Below are 23,854 nucleotides of genomic sequence, written 5' to 3'. Positions count from 1 at the left end.
CATGAAATTTAATTAAAAATGCTTAAAAGAAATCGAATTTTAATATAAAGGTATAAAATGTCTTCTGTTGTGTTTACAGTTATATGACTTCTTAAATATATTCTCATAAATTTTAAGACTCTAAATTATCTATTTATTTAAAGTGTGTTTAAGGACTATAAATCATCTATATACTTTAAATTTTTCCGAAATGTAAAGGAATTTTAAATAGTAGTGTTACGAAATGCCCAGCCGCAGTAAGATAGCTACCTCGCAAAAGAGTGTTTAGGGTTGCCAGAAACTGGCAAGGAAAGACAGGATTGCCAAACTTGGCCCGAAATCACCCGTTTGGCGATGTTTGACCTCAAAATTGGCGATATGCCATAGACGGAGCGAGAACATTCTAATACGAATTCTTACCGGTTGCTCCAGAATGTTCTCGAAGGCAGGTCAAAAGCGATATAAATCCTGCCTGTACGCAGAGTAGCAGTTTATCGACTCCGATTCCGACTTTGACTTCACAGCTCTGGTTAGCAAAGATTAAAATCTGTTCCATTCTACGGTTTCGTAGATTTGGAGACGCTTAAACAATCAGCAAATACAGCCTTCAGTCATGACGGTGAAGACATCTTCACGGCAAAGTACTAAAAGTACAGCTTCCGACTCGGTCGATCGCTCTGAACTCAACACACACAAGATACTTTCACGATAAACTGCTACTCCGCGTACAAGCAGGGTTTATACAGCTTTTGATCTGCCTTCGAGAACATTTTGGGAAAAACCGGTAAGAATTCGTTCTAAAATGTTCTCGCTCCGTCTATGGCATATAACCAATTTTGTCGCCAAATGGACGATTTCACATCAAATCTGGCAATCCTGTCTTGCTTTGCCACTTTCTGGTAACCCTAAACTCGCTTTTCGGGGAAGCTATGTTACCGCAGCCGGGCGTATCGTAACAATATTATCATTAAATAATTACTTAAAATGTTTTTCATCTTAACTAGCAAAATTTCTGATGCCAAAAGGTAACGATGAATTGCATAGAATTTGTATAGATTTTCTTCTTCTAAACATAGTTTCTGAGGCGATCATATGAATGTTGTTAATGTTTCGATATTAAATAATAACGAACTCACATATATAAACAGTTTAACAGTAATAGTTAGCAGATTCAAATTTTTATATTTATTAATGTAGAATCGGTACTTACTGTCTAGGAATATGATGTCTATAAACTTACTTCTTAGGTGGCTGTCTAGGGGCTAATAAACTAATCCGATTTATGTAAAACTTGAATATTTAATGAAACATGAATAGTTGCAACAAACTACAAAGTAATTACATACGTAGAAGGAAATAGATGAATTTACATAGATGATATATACAGATGAAGAGAATCGACTGTCTTTTTCATGTAAACATCTTTCAGTCGCGTCATCGTCTTAATGGCGGAATCGTCTGACTTCCATCATCGAAAAAAGTAAAAGATTTATTCTCACAGCTTGTCGCGTCATCCGATTATAATAAACGATGTCATCCCACATTAATTTTTTTTGTAATACTTGCTATTGGTAAAATTATGTCGTTTAATGTAGATTTAAATTCTAAATTATTATTTTTTGCTTTTAGATTTTCCTTTATACTGTGACTGTCGATTACGCTGGCTGAAGAATTCAACTTTGAGCCAAAACACCATTGTGCTGCAAAATTTAAAAGATGCGATTTGCAGAAGACCTCCGTATCTGAGAGGAACTCCTTTCAAAGACTTGTCCAAAGAGCATTTGATTTGTTAAAAGTATTTTAATGGTTTTAATGGACGTATCTTGAGTAAAAGTACTGCTTACTTTCTGTATTTCTGTTGTTTCAAAGCAAAGTATCAATTTTAATAAAAATATTTTGGGTACTTATGTCTTGAGAATCCTGTTCATAACACGAGAAAGATGGATCCAAATTATGGGAAATATAAAAATTGCCTTATTATGAATAGTAGTGAGTATGCAAAGTCTTCCATGTATTTCACATGTTCCCATCAAAATTTTTTAAATTCTTTTATATTTCATTAATAGCACTTTCAACAAAGAGTTAATAATTCTCTTTACATTTTGGACAAATTTAAATATTATCTTATTTTTCAGATAAATATTCTATTAAAAATGAAATGACGACCTTATATATTGCTTGGTATATTCAGATATTAATACCTTAATTTTCATTTGGTACTTTTAACTGCGCTAAAAGGACACCATGTAACTTCCTTGTACAGCTTATTAAATAATACACATATTTTCCTGCATTTTGTTTAAACTTATTTCATTAGAGATGTATTTTTCATTCTCACTTAGCAAGACAAAAATGCATTAAAACTCAAAGCATCTTCATTAAAAATAGAAAAATACAGAAAACCTAACCACCAAATACAGTTAAAAGAGCTAAATTTTTTTTTCTACTATTAAAATTACAGTTTCTACGTAAAAACAAGCAATTCGTCCAGCGGGCAGGAAGACAGATTTTTCCGTGCACACAACTGAACATTTACTTCTGGTCCCACTCGGTAAAAAGATACTGAAGTTGGTACACAAATTGACTTAATTCACTATTTTAATAAGAGTTTCAAATACAAACAAATGGCGGCCTCTTTAGGATTAGTATCACATAAACTTTTAAATTGTTGATAATTCAATAACTATTGCATGCAGATTAAATGAACGCATGAAAACCTTAACTGGAATATAAGAACAACATAATTCAATCAATTTTTAATCAAAAAATGCATAATTTACCAACATTTTTTATAAGAATAAACATATTGAGCTCACCGATCCGGATAACAGATTGGGTATAGATGTATTTGTATACGTTTGGTGCAGCCGACTGCAACCAGAAAAGGAAATGCACAACTGCACGCTATAGCTGTCCCATATACAAAATTTCAAAGTTTGTGGGCTACTAACAGGAGATAAAGATGTGCGTCTATTAGGTGCCTCCATAATAAAACGATCTTCTTCCTTACTTCTGGCCTTAGTGTTTTTTAAATGGCCGAATACTTTATTTAATACCCATTAGCTTTGACTCACTACACAGCCCGAAAGTGGTGGCCATTTCATGATGGAAGTACCTAAATACGTGGCCACCGTTGCCTCCCATGAAGGGGTGGACAGTTACAACTATGCCTTCTCCGGGATTCGAAACCGGGTCCATGGCTACGGCAGTTAGGGTTAACCACTATACCGGCTGGGCATTCTTCTGGCGTTAGTAGTGGTGAACGCCTCAAAATGGCTAGTAACCACCATTATGGGGGGAAAAAATCAAATTCTTTGAGTTTACAGTTAATAAATTGATATCATTGATTCTGATAAAAAATTAAAATTAAAAAAATATTATGGCATAACACTTTCCAGAGTAGTGGCCTCAAACTCAAATTGCATGCCGGCCGAATGTATGGTTTGAAACCAGAATTTTGTTTTTTAACAAAAAATTTTTATTAATTAAAAAATACTTAAAGTAAATTTTAAATTACCTCTACTAAATATTTTTCAAATCGTAATGTTAATAATATCGCAAAGGGAAAAAATAGAAATTTATATATAATTTCTGTAAAAATTTTTTGTTGGTTACACTTTAAAGCAATTAGCAGCTAAATACTAAACCCTTAAACTGACATTTCTTGCAATTAATTTTTAATCACTAAATAATTACTTTATTCTAAACTAAAAATAAAAAAAAAATTATGAACACTTCCTATGTTTTCAAAGAATATTTACCAGGTGGGACAAAATTGAGAATTAATCCTAGCAAGCTAGTCTTTTTCTCTTATTTGCTAAAATTTTCTTCGAAGCATAAATAAAAGTACGCATGTTTGTACGTAAACAATTATAAACTTATTTATTTCTTACTACAGCTTGACACATGATAGCATTTCCATTCTGATTATGCTCGTAGTCTTGGAGAGAAATTCATAGAAATTATCTTCGTCACGGTTTTTAAATGTTCATCAGTCACTCGATTTCTTATTAATTTCCAACTGTGAAAAAACGCTGTTCCCATATAAATATATTTCCAAACAAAGCAATTATTCTTAGTTCGAAAATTCGCCACATAGCTTATTTACTTCTCTATACGAAGTAAAAAAAAGTATTGCCATCGCGAAAAATTTCGGGTATCATATTTCAACGAAAATATCCATTTTGACCACTATCGAATGCAATTTAACGATATTTTTGTGTGATATCTGTACGTAAGGATAGGATAAAGGATTCTTTTCCCCAAAACGGATTGTAAAATGTATTTAAAATGGATTCAAAAGAGATTTTCGTGACGTCTGGACGTACGAACGTATGTATCTCCCTTAGCTAAACAACGAGTGGCCTCAGGAAGTTGAAATTTTGTATATAGAATTGATATAACTTGTAGTTATGCACCTGAAGTTTTGTTTGCAATCGGCGGTACCAAAAGTATACAAATCTCTCTCTCTCTCTATATATATATATCTACTCTTTTACTCGGCTCAGTTTTTATTAATTCTAATGTGCTAGTAAATTATTATTTTTTTGCTTTAAAAATTATTGAAGTATGTTGTTCTTATGTTCCGATTAAGGTATTTATGTCTTAAGTTAATTTTCACGCAATAGTTGTAGAATTATGAGCAATTTAAAAGTTGTTTAAGTGCGGCTAAGCCTAAAGGAGCAGCCATGTTTGTTTACATTTGAAACTCTTAGTAGAACTAAATTACGTCAATTTGTGAACTAACTTCAGTGTCTTTTTGCGGAGTGGGACCAAAAGTAAATTTTCAGTTTTGTGCACCAAAAAATATGTCTTTTTGCTCGCTGGCGGAATTGCTTGTTTTTACTTAGAAACTGTAATTCTAATTGAAAAAAAAAAAAAAAAAAAAATAAATAAAATTGTTTTAACTGTATTTGATGTTTTATGTTTTTCTATATTTTTTCAATTTTTAATGAAGATATTTAAAAGTTTTACGTATTTTTGTCTTGCCGCGTGGTGACAACTTAATTAATTAAATGAGAAATATATCTTTAATGAAATTCGAGGAACTAAGTTTAAATGAAATGCAACAAAAGTGTGTATAATTTAATAGACCATACAAGGATGTTATGTGGTATCCACATCAGATGTCTTGAGATGCATGAATTAAATGTTAGAAAAATTTATATTTTCAAATGTTTGAGTAAATTTCATATTATACTGAAAGTGAATTAGTTCCATTTTAAACTTTTTTTGGTGTTATTTATGACTGTTTTTAATGGAAATGAAAACAATATAAACTCTGACTTCAAATAACTGAAAAACTTGAAATCTTTGCAACACTGTATTTGCAAAATATACAGAACTGAAATGCATTGCTATTCGCATAAATTTACTTCAGAAGCCGCATGTGGTCGGTGGGCTGCCAGTTTGAAAATCACTTTTCCAGAGTAAGACATGCCCACCAGCGGCCGAGCGGTAAAAGCCGCTGAACACTGGTAGTTTGTTCCGGGGTTCGAGTCCCGGCGAACGGGCTGGCTGCATGGGCGTTTTCGTGGTTTTCCCCATCTGTAACGTGGATACGAGCCAGTTTCCCTTAAAAAGACCTCCACGGGGCATCCCTCCCTTTCCGTGTAGTGCCTAAGGGCGGAGCACGTAATAAATAAAAATAAAAATTATAGAGTAAGACATTGATATAAAACATTCTGATCGTCATCGCTTCCTGAAATGCAAATACAAACAGTGTAAACTGGCTCTTTGTATGACCAAACCTTAGAAATATTTTTTACCCCAACTCCTATTCTAAAGTTAAATTTTACATGAAATTTAATTAAAAATGCTTAAAAGAAATCGAATTTTAATATAAAGGTATAAAATGTCTTCTGTTGTGTTTACAGTTATATGACTTCTTAAATATATTCTCATAAATTTTAAGACTCTAAATTATCTATTTATTTAAAGTGTGTTTAAGGACTATAAATCATCTATATACTTTAAATTTATCCGAAATGTAAAGGAATTTTAAATAGTAGTGTTACGAAATGCCCAGCCGCAGTAAGATAGCTACCTCGCAAAAGAGTGTTTAGGGTTGCCAGAAACTGGCAAGGAAAGACAGGATTGCCAAACTTGGCCCGAAATCACCCGTTTGGCGATGTTTGACCTCAAAATTGGCGATATGCCATAGACGGAGCGAGAACATTCTAATACGAATTCTTACCGGTTGCTCCAGAATGTTCTCGAAGGCAGGTCAAAAGCGATATAAATCCTGCCTGTACGCAGAGTAGCAGTTTATCGACTCCGATTCCGACTTTGACTTCACAGCTCTGGTTAGCAAAGATTAAAATCTGTTCCATTCTACGGTTTCGTAGATTTGGAGACGCTTAAACAATCAGCAAATACAGCCTTCAGTCATGACGGTGAAGACATCTTCACGGCAAAGTACTAAAAGTACAGCTTCCGACTCGGTCGATCGCTCTGAACTCAACACACACAAGATACTTTCACGATAAACTGCTACTCCGCGTACAAGCAGGGTTTATACAGCTTTTGATCTGCCTTCGAGAACATTTTGGGAAAAACCGGTAAGAATTCGTTCTAAAATGTTCTCGCTCCGTCTATGGCATATAACCAATTTTGTCGCCAAATGGACGATTTCACATCAAATCTGGCAATCCTGTCTTGCTTTGCCACTTTCTGGTAACCCTAAACTCGCTTTTCGGGGAAGCTATGTTACCGCAGCCGGGCGTATCGTAACAATATTATCATTAAATAATTACTTAAAATGTTTTTCATCTTAACTAGCAAAATTTCTGATGCCAAAAGGTAACGATGAATTGCATAGAATTTGTATAGATTTTCTTCTTCTAAACATAGTTTCTGAGGCGATCATATGAATGTTGTTAATGTTTCGATATTAAATAATAACGAACTCACATATATAAACAGTTTAACAGTAATAGTTAGCAGATTCAAATTTTTATATTTATTAATGTAGAATCGGTACTTACTGTCTAGGAATATGATGTCTATAAACTTACTTCTTAGGTGGCTGTCTAGGGGCTAATAAACTAATCCGATTTATGTAAAACTTGAATATTTAATGAAACATGAATAGTTGCAACAAACTACAAAGTAATTACATACGTAGAAGGAAATAGATGAATTTACATAGATGATATATACAGATGAAGAGAATCGACTGTCTTTTTCATGTAAACATCTTTCAGTCGCGTCATCGTCTTAATGGCGGAATCGTCTGACTTCCATCATCGAAAAAAGTAAAAGATTTATTCTCACAGCTTGTCGCGTCATCCGATTATAATAAACGATGTCATCCCACATTAATTTTTTTTGTAATACTTGCTATTGGTAAAATTATGTCGTTTAATGTAGATTTAAATTCTAAATTATTATTTTTTGCTTTTAGATTTTCCTTTATACTGTGACTGTCGATTACGCTGGCTGAAGAATTCAACTTTGAGCCAAAACACCATTGTGCTGCAAAATTTAAAAGATGCGATTTGCAGAAGACCTCCGTATCTGAGAGGAACTCCTTTCAAAGACTTGTCCAAAGAGCATTTGATTTGTTAAAAGTATTTTAATGGTTTTAATGGACGTATCTTGAGTAAAAGTACTGCTTACTTTCTGTATTTCTGTTGTTTCAAAGCAAAGTATCAATTTTAATAAAAATATTTTGGGTACTTATGTCTTGAGAATCCTGTTCATAACACGAGAAAGATGGATCCAAATTATGGGAAATATAAAAATTGCCTTATTATGAATAGTAGTGAGTATGCAAAGTCTTCCATGTATTTCACATGTTCCCATCAAAATTTTTTAAATTCTTTTATATTTCATTAATAGCACTTTCAACAAAGAGTTAATAATTCTCTTTACATTTTGGACAAATTTAAATATTATCTTATTTTTCAGATAAATATTCTATTAAAAATGAAATGACGACCTTATATATTGCTTGGTATATTCAGATATTAATACCTTAATTTTCATTTGGTACTTTTAACTGCGCTAAAAGGACACCATGTAACTTCCTTGTACAGCTTATTAAATAATACACATATTTTCCTGCATTTTGTTTAAACTTATTTCATTAGAGATGTATTTTTCATTCTCACTTAGCAAGACAAAAATGCATTAAAACTCAAAGCATCTTCATTAAAAATAGAAAAATACAGAAAACCTAACCACCAAATACAGTTAAAAGAGCTAAATTTTTTTTTCTACTATTAAAATTACAGTTTCTACGTAAAAACAAGCAATTCGTCCAGCGGGCAGGAAGACAGATTTTTCCGTGCACACAACTGAACATTTACTTCTGGTCCCACTCGGTAAAAAGATACTGAAGTTGGTACACAAATTGACTTAATTCACTATTTTAATAAGAGTTTCAAATACAAACAAATGGCGGCCTCTTTAGGATTAGTATCACATAAACTTTTAAATTGTTGATAATTCAATAACTATTGCATGCAGATTAAATGAACGCATGAAAACCTTAACTGGAATATAAGAACAACATAATTCAATCAATTTTTAATCAAAAAATGCATAATTTACCAACATTTTTTATAAGAATAAACATATTGAGCTCACCGATCCGGATAACAGATTGGGTATAGATGTATTTGTATACGTTTGGTGCAGCCGACTGCAACCAGAAAAGGAAATGCACAACTGCACGCTATAGCTGTCCCATATACAAAATTTCAAAGTTTGTGGGCTACTAACAGGAGATAAAGATGTGCGTCTATTAGGTGCCTCCATAATAAAACGATCTTCTTCCTTACTTCTGGCCTTAGTGTTTTTTAAATGGCCGAATACTTTATTTAATACCCATTAGCTTTGACTCACTACACAGCCCGAAAGTGGTGGCCATTTCATGATGGAAGTACCTAAATACGTGGCCACCGTTGCCTCCCATGAAGGGGTGGACAGTTACAACTATGCCTTCTCCGGGATTCGAAACCGGGTCCATGGCTACGGCAGTTAGGGTTAACCACTATACCGGCTGGGCATTCTTCTGGCGTTAGTAGTGGTGAACGCCTCAAAATGGCTAGTAACCACCATTATGGGGGGAAAAAATCAAATTCTTTGAGTTTACAGTTAATAAATTGATATCATTGATTCTGATAAAAAATTAAAATTAAAAAAATATTATGGCATAACACTTTCCAGAGTAGTGGCCTCAAACTCAAATTGCATGCCGGCCGAATGTATGGTTTGAAACCAGAATTTTGTTTTTTAACAAAAAATTTTTATTAATTAAAAAATACTTAAAGTAAATTTTAAATTACCTCTACTAAATATTTTTCAAATCGTAATGTTAATAATATCGCAAAGGGAAAAAATAGAAATTTATATATAATTTCTGTAAAAATTTTTTGTTGGTTACACTTTAAAGCAATTAGCAGCTAAATACTAAACCCTTAAACTGACATTTCTTGCAATTAATTTTTAATCACTAAATAATTACTTTATTCTAAACTAAAAATAAAAAAAAAATTATGAACACTTCCTATGTTTTCAAAGAATATTTACCAGGTGGGACAAAATTGAGAATTAATCCTAGCAAGCTAGTCTTTTTCTCTTATTTGCTAAAATTTTCTTCGAAGCATAAATAAAAGTACGCATGTTTGTACGTAAACAATTATAAACTTATTTATTTCTTACTACAGCTTGACACATGATAGCATTTCCATTCTGATTATGCTCGTAGTCTTGGAGAGAAATTCATAGAAATTATCTTCGTCACGGTTTTTAAATGTTCATCAGTCACTCGATTTCTTATTAATTTCCAACTGTGAAAAAACGCTGTTCCCATATAAATATATTTCCAAACAAAGCAATTATTCTTAGTTCGAAAATTCGCCACATAGCTTATTTACTTCTCTATACGAAGTAAAAAAAAGTATTGCCATCGCGAAAAATTTCGGGTATCATATTTCAACGAAAATATCCATTTTGACCACTATCGAATGCAATTTAACGATATTTTTGTGTGATATCTGTACGTAAGGATAGGATAAAGGATTCTTTTCCCCAAAACGGATTGTAAAATGTATTTAAAATGGATTCAAAAGAGATTTTCGTGACGTCTGGACGTACGTACGTATGTATCTCCCTTAGCTAAACAACGAGTGGCCTCAGGAAGTTGAAATTTTGTATATAGAATTGATATAACTTGTAGTTATGCACCTGAAGTTTTGTTTGCAATCGGCGGTACCAAAAGTATACAAATCTCTCTCTCTCTATATATATATATATCTACTCTTTTACTCGGCTCAGTTTTTATTAATTCTAATGTGCTAGTAAATTATTATTTTTTTGCTTTAAAAATTATTGAAGTATGTTGTTCTTATGTTCCGATTAAGGTATTTATGTCTTAAGTTAATTTTCACGCAATAGTTGTAGAATTATGAGCAATTTAAAAGTTGTTTAAGTGCGGCTAAGCCTAAAGGAGCAGCCATGTTTGTTTACATTTGAAACTCTTAGTAGAACTAAATTACGTCAATTTGTGAACTAACTTCAGTGTCTTTTTGCGGAGTGGGACCAAAAGTAAATTTTCAGTTTTGTGCACCAAAAAATATGTCTTTTTGCTCGCTGGCGGAATTGCTTGTTTTTACTTAGAAACTGTAATTTTAATTGAAAAAAAAAAAATAAATAAATAAATAAAATTGTTTTAACTGTATTTGATGTTTTATGTTTTTCTATATTTTTTCAATTTTTAATGAAGATATTTAAAAGTTTTACGTATTTTTGTCTTGCCGCGTGGTGACAACTTAATTAATTAAATGAGAAATATATCATTAATGAAATTCGAGGAACTAAGTTTAAATGAAATGCAACAAAAGTGTGTATAATTTAATAGACCATACAAGGATGTTATGTGGTATCCACATCAGATGTCTTGAGATGCATGAATTAAATGTTAGAAAAATTTATATTTTCAAATGTTTGAGTAAATTTCATATTATACTGAAAGTGAATTAGTTCCATTTTAAACTTTTTTTGGTGTTATTTATGACTGTTTTTAATGGAAATGAAAACAATATAAACTCTGACTTCAAATAACTGAAAAACTTGAAATCTTTGCAACACTGTATTTGCAAAATATACAGAACTGAAATGCATTGCTATTCGCATAAATTTACTTCAGAAGCCGCATGTGGTCGGTGGGCTGCCAGTTTGAAAATCACTTTTCGAGAGTAAGACATGCCCACCAGCGGCCGAGCGGTAAAAGCCGCTGAACACTGGTAGTTTGTTCCGGGGTTCGAGTCCCGGCGAACGGGCTGGCTGCATGGGCGTTTTCGTGGTTTTCCCCATCTGTAACGTGGATACGAGCCAGTTTCCCTTAAAAAGACCTCCACGGGGCATCCCTCCCTTTCCGTGTAGTGCCTAAGGGCGGAGCACGTAATAAATAAAAATAAAAATTATAGAGTAAGACATTGATATAAAACATTCTGATCGTCATCGCTTCCTGAAATGCAAATACAAACAGTGTAAACTGGCTCTTTGTATGACCAAACCTTAGAAATATTTTTTACCCCAACTCCTATTCTAAAGTTAAATTTTACATGAAATTTAATTAAAAATGCTTAAAAGAAATCGAATTTTAATATAAAGGTATAAAATGTCTTCTGTTGTGTTTACAGTTATATGACTTAATATATTCTCATAAATTTTAAGACTCTAAATTATCTATTTATTTAAAGTGTGTTTAAGGACTATAAATCATCTATATACTTTAAATTTTTCCGAAATGTAAAGGAATTTTAAATAGTAGTGTTACGAAATGCCCAGCCGCAGTAAGATAGCTACCTCGCAAAAGAGTGTTTAGGGTTGCCAGAAACTGGCAAGGAAAGACAGGATTGCCAAACTTGGCCCGAAATCACCCGTTTGGCGATGTTTGACCTCAAAATTGGCGATATGCCATAGACGGAGCGAGAACATTCTAATACGAATTCTTACCGGTTGCTCCAGAATGTTCTCGAAGGCAGGTCAAAAGCGATATAAATCCTGCCTGTACGCAGAGTAGCAGTTTATCGACTCCGATTCCGACTTTGACTTCACAGCTCTGGTTAGCAAAGATTAAAATCTGTTCCATTCTACGGTTTCGTAGATTTGGAGACGCTTAAACAATCAGCAAATACAGCCTTCAGTCATGACGGTGAAGACATCTTCACGGCAAAGTACTAAAAGTACAGCTTCCGACTCGGTCGATCGCTCTGAACTCAACACACACAAGATACTTTCACGATAAACTGCTACTCCGCGTACAAGCAGGGTTTATACAGCTTTTGATCTGCCTTCGAGAACATTTTGGGAAAAACCGGTAAGAATTCGTTCTAAAATGTTCTCGCTCCGTCTATGGCATATAACCAATTTTGTCGCCAAATGGACGATTTCACATCAAATCTGGCAATCCTGTCTTGCTTTGCCACTTTCTGGTAACCCTAAACTCGCTTTTCGGGGAAGCTATGTTACCGCAGTCGGGCGTATCGTAACAATATTATCATTAAATAATTACTTAAAATGTTTTTCATCTTAACTAGCAAAATTTCTGATGCCAAAAGGTAACGATGAATTGCATAGAATTTGTATAGATTTTCTTCTTCTAAACATAGTTTCTGAGGCGATCATATGAATGTTGTTAATGTTTCGATATTAAATAATAACGAACTCACATATATAAACAGTTTAACAGTAATAGTTAGCAGATTCAAATTTTTATATTTATTAATGTAGAATCGGTACTTACTGTCTAGGAATATGATGTCTATAAACTTACTTCTTAGGTGGCTGTCTAGGGGCTAATAAACTAATCCGATTTATGTAAAACTTGAATATTTAATGAAACATGAATAGTTGCAACAAACTACAAAGTAATTACATACGTAGAAGGAAATAGATGAATTTACATAGATGATATATACAGATGAAGAGAATCGACTGTCTTTTTCATGTAAACATCTTTCAGTCGCGTCATCGTCTTAATGGCGGAATCGTCTGACTTCCATCATCGAAAAAAGTAAAAGATTTATTCTCACAGCTTGTCGCGTCATCCGATTATAATAAACGATGTCATCCCACATTAATTTTTTTTTGTAATACTTGCTATTGGTAAAATTATGTCGTTTAATGTAGATTTAAATTCTAAATTATTATTTTTTGCTTTTAGATTTTCCTTTATACTGTGACTGTCGATTACGCTGGCTGAAGAATTCAACTTTGAGCCAAAACACCATTGTGCTGCAAAATTTAAAAGATGCGATTTGCAGAAGACCTCCGTATCTGAGAGGAACTCCTTTCAAAGACTTGTCCAAAGAGCATTTGATTTGTTAAAAGTATTTTAATGGTTTTAATGGACGTATCTTGAGTAAAAGTACTGCTTACTTTCTGTATTTCTGTTGTTTCAAAGCAAAGTATCAATTTTAATAAAAATATTTTGGGTACTTATGTCTTGAGAATCCTGTTCATAACACGAGAAAGATGGATCCAAATTATGGGAAATATAAAAATTGCCTTATTATGAATAGTAGTGAGTATGCAAAGTCTTCCATGTATTTCACATGTTCCCATCAAAATTTTTTAAATTCTTTTATATTTCATTAATAGCACTTTCAACAAAGAGTTAATAATTCTCTTTACATTTTGGACAAATTTAAATATTATCTTATTTTTCAGATAAATATTCTATTAAAAATGAAATGACGACCTTATATATTGCTTGGTATATTCAGATATTAATACCTTAATTTTCATTTGGTACTTTTAACTGCGCTAAAAGGACACCATGTAACTTCCTTGTACAGCTTATTAAATAATACACATATTTTCCTGCATTTTGTTTAAACTTATTTCATTAGAGATGTATTTTTCATTCTCACTTAGCAAGACAAAAATGCATTAAAACTCAAAGCATCTTCATTAAAAATAGAAAAATACAGAAAACCTAACCACCAAATACAGTTAAAAGAGCTAAATTTTTTTTTCTACTATTAAAATTACAGTTTCTACGTAAAAACAAGCAATTCGTCCAGCGGGCAGGAAGACAGATTTTTCCGTGCACACAACTGAACATTTACTTCTGGTTACACTCGGTAAAAAGATACTGAAGTTGGTACACAAATTGACTTAATTCACTATTTTAATAAGAGTTTCAAATACAAACAAATGGCGGCCTCTTTAGGATTAGTATCACATAAACTTTTAAATTGTTGATAATTCAATAACTATTGCATGCAGATTAAATGAACGCATGAAAACCTTAACTGGAATATAAGAACAACATAATTCAATCAATTTTAAATCAAAAAATGCATAATTTACCAACATTTTTTATAAGAATAAACATATTGAGCTCACCGATCCGGATAACAGATTGGGTATAGATGTATTTGTATACGTTTGGTGCAGCCGACTGCAACCAGAAAAGGAAATGCACAACTGCACGCTATAGCTGTCCCATATACAAAATTTCAAAGTTTGTGGGCTACTAACAGGAGATAAAGATGTGCGTCTATTAGGTGCCTCCATAATAAAACGATCTTCTTCCTTACTTCTGGCCTTAGTGTTTTTTAAATGGCCGAATACTTTATTTAATACCCATTAGCTTTGACTCACTACACAGCCCGAAAGTGGTGGCCATTTCATGATGGAAGTACCTAAATACGTGGCCACCGTTGCCTCCCATGAAGGGGTGGACAGTTACAACTATGCCTTCTCCGGGATTCGAAACCGGGTCCATGGCTACGGCAGTTAGGGTTAACCACTATACCGGCTGGGCATTCTTCTGGCGTTAGTAGTGGTGAACGCCTCAAAATGGCTAGTAACCACCATTATGGGGGGAAAAAATCAAATTCTTTGAGTTTACAGTTAATAAATTGATATCATTGATTCTGATAAAAAATTAAAATTAAAAAAATATTATGGCATAACACTTTCCAGAGTAGTGGCCTCAAACTCAAATTGCATGCCGGCCGAATGTATGGTTTGAAACCAGAATTTTGTTTTTTAACAAAAAATTTTTATTAATTAAAAAATACTTAAATTTTAAATTACCTCTACTAAATATTTTTCAAATCGTAATGTTAATAATATCGCAAAGGGAAAAAATAGAAATTTATATATAATTTCTGTAAAAATTTTTTGTTGGTTACACTTTAAAGCAATTAGCAGCTAAATACTAAACCCTTAAACTGACATTTCTTGCAATTAATTTTTAATCACTAAATAATTACTTTATACTAAACTAAAAATAAAAAAAAATTATGAACACTTCCTATGTTTTCAAAGAATATTTACCAGGTGGGACAAAATTGAGAATTAATCCTAGCAAGCTAGTCTTTTTCTCTTATTTGCTAAAATTTTCTTCGAAGCATAAATAAAAGTACGCATGTTTGTACGTAAACAATTATAAACTTATTTATTTCTTACTACAGCTTGACACATGATAGCATTTCCATTCTGATTATGCTCGTAGTCTTGGAGAGAAATTCATAGAAATTATCTTCGTCACGGTTTTTAAATGTTCATCAGTCACTCGATTTCTTATTAATTTCCAACTGTGAAAAAAAGCTGTTCCCATATAAATATATTTCCAAACAAAGCAATTATTCTTAGTTCGAAAATTCGCCACATAGCTTATTTACTTCTCTATACGAAGTAAAAAAAAGTATTGCCATCGCGAAAAATTTCGGGTATCATATTTCAACGAAAATATCCATTTTGACCACTATCGAATGCAATTTAACGATATTTTTGTGTGATATCTGTACGTAAGGATAGGATAAAGGATTCTTTTCCCCAAAACGGATTGTAAAATGTATTTAAAATGGATTCAAAAGAGATTTTCGTGACGTCTGGACGTACGCACGTATGTATCTCCCTTAGCTAAACAACGAGTGGCCTCAGGAAGTTGAAATTTTGTATATAGAATTGATATAACTTGTAGTTATGCACCTGAAGTTTTGTTTGCAATCGGCGGTACCAAAAGTATACAAATCTCTCTCTCTCTCTATATATATATATATCTACTCTTTTACTCGGCTCAGTTTTTATTAATTCTAATGTGCTAGTAAATTATTATTTTTTTGCTTTAAAAATTATTGAAGTATGTTGTTCTTATGTTCCGATTAAGGTATTTATGTCTTAAGTTAATTTTCACGCAATAGTTGTAGAATTATGAGCAATTTAAAAGTTGTTTAAGTGCGGCTAAGCCTAAAGGAGCAGCCATGTTTGTTTACATTTGAAACTCTTAGTAGAACTAAATTACGTCAATTTGTGAACTAACTTCAGTGTCTTTTTGCGGAGTGGGACCAAAAGTAAATTTTCAGTTTTGTGCACCAAAAAATATGTCTTTTTGCTCGCTGGCGGAATTGCTTGTTTTTACTTAGAAACTGTAATTCTAATTGAAAAAAAAAAAAAAAAAATAAAATTGTTTTAACTGTATTTGATGTTTTATGTTTTTCTATATTTTTTCAATTTTTAATGAAGATATTTAAAAGTTTTACGTATTTTTGTCTTGCCGCGTGGTGACAACTTAATTAATTAAATGAGAAATATATCTTTAATGAAATTCGAGGAACTAAGTTTAAATGAAATGCAACAAAAGTGTGTATAATTTAATAGACCATACAAGGATGTTATGTGGTATCCACATCAGATGTCTTGAGATGCATGAATTAAATGTTAGAAAAATTTATATTTTCAAATGTTTGAGTAAATTTCATATTATACTGAAAGTGAATTAGTTCCATTTTAATCTTTTTTTGGTGTTATTTATGACTGTTTTTAATGGAAATGAAAACAATATAAACTCTGACTTCAAATAACTGAAAAACTTGAAATCTTTGCAACACTGTATTTGCAAAATATACAGAACTGAAATGCATTGCTATTCGCATAAATTTACTTCAGAAGCCGCATGTGGTCGGTGGGCTGCCAGTTTGAAAATCACTTTTCCAGAGTAAGACATGCCCACCAGCGGCCGAGCGGTAAAAGCCGCTGAACACTGGTAGTTTGTTCCGGGGTTCGAGTCCCGGCGAACGGGCTGGCTGCATGGGCGTTTTCGTGGTTTTCCCCATCTGTAACGTGGATACGAGCCAGTTTCCCTTAAAAAGACCTCCACGGGGCATCCCTCCCTTTCCGTGTAGTGCCTAAGGGCGGAGCACGTAATAAATAAAAATAAAAATTATAGAGTAAGACATTGATATAAAACATTCTGATCGTCATCGCTTCCTGAAATGCAAATACAAACAGTGTAAACTGGCTCTTTGTATGACCAAACCTTAGAAATATTTTTTACCCCAACTCCTATTCTAAAGTTAAATTTTACATGAAATTTAATTAAAAATGCTTAAAAGAAATCGAATTTTAATATAAAGGTATAAAATGTCTTCTGTTGTGTTTACAGTTATATGACTTCTTAAATATATTCTCATAAATTTTAAGACTCTAAATTATCTATTTATTTAAAGTGTGTTTAAGGACTATAAATCATCTATATACTTTAAATTTTTCCGAAATGTAAAGGAATTTTAAATAGTAGTGTTACGAAATGCCCAGCCGCAGTAAGATAGCTACCTCGCAAAAGAGTGTTTAGGGTTGCCAGAAACTGGCAAGGAAAGACAGGATTGCCAAACTTGGCCCGAAATCACCCGTTTGGCGATGTTTGACCTCAAAATTGGCGATATGCCATAGACGGAGCGAGAACATTCTAATACGAATTCTTACCGGTTGCTCCAGAATGTTCTCGAAGGCAGGTCAAAAGCGATATAAATCCTGCCTGTACGCAGAGTAGCAGTTTATCGACTCCGATTCCGACTTTGACTTCACAGCTCTGGTTAGCAAAGATTAAAATCTGTTCCATTCTACGGTTTCGTAGATTTGGAGACGCTTAAACAATCAGCAAATACAGCCTTCAGTCATGACGGTGAAGACATCTTCACGGCAAAGTACTAAAAGTACAGCTTCCGACTCGGTCGATCGCTCTGAACTCAACACACACAAGATACTTTCACGATAAACTGCTACTCCGCGTACAAGCAGGGTTTATACAGCTTTTGATCTGCCTTCGAGAACATTTTGGGAAAAACCGGTAAGAATTCGTTCTAAAATGTTCTCGCTCCGTCTATGGCATATAACCAATTTTGTCGCCAAATGGACGATTTCACATCAAATCTGGCAATCCTGTCTTGCTTTGCCACTTTCTGGTAACCCTAAACTCGCTTTTCGGGGAAGCTATGTTACCGCAGCCGGGCGTATCGTAACAATATTATCATTAAATAATTACTTAAAATGTTTTTCATCTTAACTAGCAAAATTTCTGATGCCAAAAGGTAACGATGAATTGCATAGAATTTGTATAGATTTTCTTCTTCTAAACATAGTTTCTGAGGCGATCATATGAATGTTGTTAATGTTTCGATATTAAATAATAACGAACTCACATATATAAACAGTTTAACAGTAATAGTTAGCAGATTCAAATTTTTATATTTATTAATGTAGAATCGGTACTTACTGTCTAGGAATATGATGTCTATAAACTTACTTCTTAGGTGGCTGTCTAGGGGCTAATAAACTAATCCGATTTATGTAAAACTTGAATATTTAATGAAACATGAATAGTTGCAACAAACTACAAAGTAATTACATACGTAGAAGAAAATAGATGAATTTACATAGATGATATATACAGATGAAGAGAATCGACTGTCTTTTTCATGTAAACATCTTTCAGTCGCGTCATCGTCTTAATGGCGGAATCGTCTGACTTCCATCACCGAAAAAAGTAAAAGATTTATTCTCACAGCTTGTCGCGTCATCCGATTATAATGAACGATGCCATCTCATAAATGCTCGTCCATCCTGATGGAATGCGGCCTCGCATTCTCCTAGCACCACAGTCTACATCTACTGATCTAAAAAATAAAATTAAAAAATAAAATTAAAAAAAAAAAAAAAAATTTTTTTTTAGTTACTATTGAGGGAAAAGTCGTCTTAAATGGTTTATTTCAGCCATCTTCCCTTATCATCTTAACATCCTCAGAAATAACGGCGTTAGCTCTTCTTAAATGCTCTTTCAGTGTTCGTTCATCTTGAACAGTCTATCTGAATACATGTATTTTACAAAAACGTCTTCCTTTGATGTTGTCTGGAACAATTGATCTTCGTATTTACGTCTTTTTAAACATCATATGAATACGTCTTTTGAATGCGTCTTCTTAGATACCGTCTAGATACGTGTTCTGAATGCGTCTTAGATATCTTCAAGATCCGTCATTCGAATGCGTCTTCTCAAAATCATGTTCTTTAAGCCGTCTTCCTTCATACATTTCATCCTTAGACATCATCTTCAGTCTTCTTAAATTAGTTCAAGTCTTTAAAATAATAGTCCATTAGTCAAATTGGGAGAAATTAGTCAATTTGGGAAAAAGTCTATAATCAGAAATAATCAAAATCGGTATTTCATTGTCAAAGCCTTTCGGGTTTCTTCCTATATGTTCTGAATCTGATTTTTCGCTTCCTTTTTCTCACCTTCTTTAATTTCTTTTGTTCCGTCTTTGCTTTCCGTATCAGCGTCGTTGTGATCAGGTTTTCTGACTCACTTCTGCTTTTCAATCTTCTCTTCTTCTTCGGTAGTCTCTGTAGTTTCTTCGTCTCTAGTGGTTTCTTTTGCTTCTCTATTGCAAGGTATTTTACTGAAATTGTTCTAGTAGAATTCACTTTTGATTCATCATCTTTAGCAACTGACTTTTCTTCGGAAAAATGATTCTCTTCATAATCTCCTTCTGCAGTGTCGTTTCTCCTTGTTGGCTTCGAATCTAATTGTATTGTGCTTGAGTTTCCTTTTTGCACTAATTCAAATTCATCTTCAATAGCATTATTTTCACTTATATCATAATCTGCATCACTCGGGACGTCGTCAGAATTCACAATCAGGAAATCATTGCCACTTGCTTTGATTGTGGATGAGGTATCCAGTTTGATCACATTCTGTACTGTAACAGGAACTATACTAACAAGATCAGTTTCTGGTTTTGGAAGTAAAAAACCATAATTAACAACTTTTTCAAATCCTTCTTCAGAAACATTTCCATTGCAATAAGCATTTTTTTGCTCTTCAGAATCATTCTCAGATTTCTTGTTTTCTGCGATAAAACAAATATTTGATCTAAATGAAGAACCATCAATTTGGAATTCACCTTCAAATCTCTCTATAGGTTTGTTGCCAAATTCCGTTAACTGTAGTTCTGCCGACTTAAGTTCAGGAGAACCTATCTTCTTGTAAATGTATTTAAAATGGATTCAAAAGAGATTTTCGTGACATCTGGACGTACGTACGTATGTATCTCCCTTAGCTAAACAACGAGTGGCCTCAGGAAGTTGAAATTTTGTATATAGAATTGATATAACTTGTAGTTATGCACCTGAAGTTTTGTTTGCAATCGGCGGTACCAAAAGTATACAAATCTCTCTCTCTCTCTATATATATATATCTACTCTTTTACTCGGCTCAGTTTTTATTAATTCTAATGTGCTAGTAAATTATTATTTTTTTGCTTTAAAAATTATTGAAGTATGTTGTTCTTATGTTCCGATTAAGGTATTTATGTCTTAAGTTAATTTTCACGCAATAGTTGTAGAATTATGAGCAATTTAAAAGTTGTTTAAGTGCGGCTAAGCCTAAAGGAGCAGCCATGTTTGTTTACATTTGAAACTCTTAGTAGAACTGAATTACGTCAATTTGTGAACTAACTTCAGTGTCTTTTTGCGGAGTGGGACCAAAAGTAAATTTTCAGTTTTGTGCACCAAAAAATCTGTCTTTTTGCTCGCTGGCGGAATTGCTTGTTTTTACTTAGAAACTGTAATTCTAATTGAAAAAAAAAAAAAATAAAATTGTTTTAACTGTATTTGATGTTTTATGTTTTTCTATATTTTTTCAATTTTTAATGAAGATATTTAAAAGTTTTACGTATTTTTGTCTTGCCGCGTGGTGACAACTTAATTAATTAAATGAGAAATATATCTTTAATGAAATTCGAGGAACTAAGTTTAAATGAAATGCAACAAAAGTGCGTATAATTTAATAGACCATACAAGGATGTTATGTGGTATCCACATCAGATGTCTTGAGATGCATGAATTAAATGTTAGAAAAATTTATATTTTCAAATGTTTGAGTAAATTTCATATTATACTGAAAGTGAATTAGTTCCATTTTAAACTTTTTTGGTGTTATTTATGACTGTTTTTAATGGAAATGAAAACAATATAAACTCTGACTTCAAATAACTGAAAAACTTGAAATCTTTGCAACACTGTATTTGCAAAATATACAGAACTGAAATGCATTGCTATTCGCATAAATTTACTTCAGAAGCCGCATGTGGCCGGTGGGCTGCCAGTTTGAAAATCACTTTTCTAGAGTAAGACATTGATACAAAACATTCTGATCGTCATCGCTTCCTGAAATGCAAATACAAAGAGTGTAAACTGGCTCTTTGTATGACCAAACCTTAGAAATATTTTTTACCCCAACTCCTATTCTAAAGTTAAATTTTACATGAAATTTAATTAAAAATGCTTAAAAGAAATCGAATTTTAATATAAAGGTATAAAATGTTTTCTGTTGTGTTTACAGTTATATGACTTCTTAAATACATTCTCATAAATTTTAAGACTCTAAATTATCTATTTATTTAAAGTGTGTTTAAGGACTATAAATCATCTATATACTTTAAATTTTTCCGAAATGTAAAGGAATTTTAAATAGTAGTGTTACGAAATGCCCAGCCGCAGTAAGATAGCTACCTCGCAAAAGAGTGTTTAGGGTTGCCAGAAACTGGCAAGGAAAGACAGGATTGCCAAACTTGGCCCGAAATCACCCGTTTGGCGATGTTTGACCTCAAAATTGGCGATATGCCATAGACGGAGCGAGAACATTCTAATACGAATTCTTACCGGTTGCTCCAGAATGTTTTCGAAGGCAGGTCAAAAGCGATATAAATCCTGCCTGTACGCAGAGTAGCAGTTTATCGTTAAGAGTATCGTGAGAGTATCTTCAAGAGTACGTTGAGTTCAGTAGCAGTGTCTTGAGCTCCGAGAGTGATCGACCGAGTCGGAAGCTGTACTTTAACGCTTTGCCGTGAAGCTGTCTTCACCGTTGTAGCCTGAGGGCTGTGTTGTTGATTGTTTCAGCTTGTTTATCGTAGTTTTTCAACGGCTGTAAACGTGTCTTTGGAACACTTTTGTGTAATACTGACGAATAAATTGTGTTTTTGATTCTTCATCAAGTGTTGTCATCAATCACTCCAAATCTACGAAACTGTAGAACTTAATCATATTAAATACATTACCGGCAATATATGAAACACCGGCATTTTGTAGAATATAGGCATTTTGGTGCGGAATATAAGAATTATGATGTACTTTAGTTAGGCATTGCATGTGGAACATTGCACTGAAGAATAGATCTGTTCTATATATTCTGGAGAGAGAATCTATAGATTCTGGGCATTGTATATAAACATTCTGTATTCTACATTCTAAGCATTCTGTAGAATGACAATTGTTACTTAGGGAAAGTATGAAAAAAGCTAATGATTAAGAGTATTATTTAAAAGACTTACATTTCTCAGAAATAAAAATGCTATTTAAAAAAAAAAAAAAAAAAAAAAAAAAAAAGACAATAAGGTGCCCTAAAAACCTTTTTTATTCAAAATACGTAAAGAAACAAAACAAAATTCATGCCTTTCTTATTAAAGAAAACTATGTACATTTTCTATTCTCTGGGTACACACGGGTACCCACACTCTGCCTCGTCTGTCACTTGCGCGTGATGCGTAACGCGTTACTGTAAAGTTTAACAAGCTAGTTGGCATTACATAAGGCCTTAAGTAAGAATGCATTAATTCGCCATCTCTTTATTAAGTGTCGTTTTTTAGACTGCATAGCATACGTACAGCTAAGAAATGAGGAGTAATTTTTTTTTGAGAGTACGTAAAGAAAAGTACAAATGAATAAATCAAAAAAAAGAATTTAAAGTATTCATTATTTAGAATTTTAATTTTTTTATTCTTTGATATTCAAATATTTGCATTCATGCTTATTTAATATATCCATCGCAAAGAGAAAAGATTCTCTTTGCGTTTATTGACTGTTCAAGACAGATGAAGGGGGAAGACAAAAATATTTAGCTATAGGCCAAGGAAAGTTTTGATGGAAGAGTTGTAAAACAAAAACTTCAAGTAATGCGTTGAGAATTTTGTGGTTTAACACTTCAGAAATGCCTTAAGCATTTACTTATGACACATTTTGGAGAGAGGCCTCAGGCATAGGTAAGTTTCTTACGTGTGTATTTTTTCGAAAAACTTTTCCATTTTTGAGATTAAAGTTTCGGAATATGTTTCACAAGTTATAAGATGTTTATTCCTATTTTCTGTTAAAGATGTATTATAAATATTTCTTCCAATTTACAGAATATGACTAATTATAAATGTATTTTCATGCTGCAGAAGAACTATATTTTTATGCAAACTTTATGCAACTATAGAGGTTGATCATAAATCCAAAAGAGATAAATGGAATGAGAGAAATGTTTTCTAAAAAGTAGAAGTATTTCATAAATGTAAAAATCATAATAAAATGAGAGTGCAATGTGATTTGGTTTGCAAATTTCAATTTGATTGCTTCAGATATTAAAATTGTTCAACATCTGAGACAGTTTTAAAGTTAAGCAGCTATGATAGGTTTACTAGTTTAAGACTTAGCTTACTCATATAAAAGATGAGAGCATAAAATCTTTTATTTAAAAGAAGCTATCCAATATGGTAAAACCAAATGGTATGAAAAGAAACTGCTATCATATTAT

The 23,854-nt window shown here is 32.7% G+C and overlaps 1 long non-coding RNA gene across 2 annotated transcripts in view; it reads left to right on the top strand.

Moving 5' to 3' along the window:
• Positions 1–13,430, top strand: part of LOC146998293 (uncharacterized) — a 57,972-nt gene extending 44,542 nt beyond the window's left edge. For both annotated transcript variants that reach the window (XR_015040425.1, XR_015040426.1), the window contains exons 9-11: positions 1,609–1,968; positions 7,385–7,744; positions 13,157–13,430. This is a non-coding gene — a long non-coding RNA (uncharacterized LOC146998293). The remainder of the gene's footprint in view (positions 1–1,608; positions 1,969–7,384; positions 7,745–13,156) is intronic.
• The last annotated feature ends 10,424 nt before the right edge of the window (positions 13,431–23,854 follow it).

The sequence above is a fragment of the Stegodyphus dumicola genome, chromosome 3 (genome assembly GCF_044657685.1).
Source record: "Stegodyphus dumicola isolate Sdum_Otavi_A_Nest chromosome 3, ASM4465768v1".
Classification (NCBI taxonomy): domain Eukaryota; kingdom Metazoa; phylum Arthropoda; class Arachnida; order Araneae; family Eresidae; genus Stegodyphus; species Stegodyphus dumicola.
This window is presented reverse-complemented; position numbering and strand designations above follow the sequence as displayed.